Genomic DNA, 1,046 nt, shown 5'->3' on the forward strand with positions numbered 1-1,046 from the left:
GTCGACCTCGTTCAAATTCCGCCGAAGCTAACTTTGCCTTTCATCTTTACGGGGGTCGATGAAATAAATACTAGTTGAACACTGGGGGTCAATGTAATCGTCTCACCCCCTCCAAATCGCTGCCCTTGTGGCAAAATTTGAAACCATTATTATTATTATTGAGTGAGAGAGCAGTGCATGCCATCAAAGTGACACTGGGGTAAAATATACGAAGCCCAATATACCCGTCATGGCTACCCGTCTGATAAGGGTACACCAGGCACATACATCACAACCATATGTGCGCGACATGGCAACCTCATATCAAGATAAACAGCGCATAATCTTGCAGATGGGGCCCAGTTAGAATTTTCTTCAGGTCGAGTGGCCCAACCTGCTCAAAAGGTCCCTGAATAAGGGTTGTTTAAGGATGTTGAACGAAACACCCATGTTTCCATAAGTCAATTATTCCAAACCCCAAAGAATTCCTCTCAACACATAGCTATGATGCTCCCATATTTTCAGTGGTGAATTATTCAAACCCCACAAAGTCTTCCTCAACACGTGGTTATGATACTCCACAACTATTCTTGCTCATGATCAGAGATGCACATAAGGGACATGCTCAACTGGTTAAGGTCAAGTAACTGACAAGCAAATCTATGGTACTGAGCAGAATATTTGCTGAAGCCCATCTTTTATACCAAGAAAAACATGTACATGATAACACTTCCAATCAGTTAAGATCAAAAGCCATGAGAGCCACTGCCTGCTACTGTATCAGGGCACTTATTATTATTGTTATTATTATTATCATTATTATTATTATTATTGTTCAGTAGTTTTATTTTTATAACGTGCTTTCACTTCACTACCGAGCGCAGCTCTGTGCGCCTTGGGTATATGCTGTGGTTTGCTGTGGTGCTTTTATGTTTACTGTATTGAAAGTGTTTTGCGTAGGATGTGTGCAGTACCCAGTAGTGCAATTTTCTGTATGTTACATATATTTGTAAGTCCTGGTATTTTTGTTATGTATTTGTCTGAGTATTTTTTTATTATACCTAAGG

This window comes from Octopus bimaculoides, chromosome 7 (assembly GCF_001194135.2).
Source record: "Octopus bimaculoides isolate UCB-OBI-ISO-001 chromosome 7, ASM119413v2, whole genome shotgun sequence".
NCBI classification, from domain to species: domain Eukaryota; kingdom Metazoa; phylum Mollusca; class Cephalopoda; order Octopoda; family Octopodidae; genus Octopus; species Octopus bimaculoides.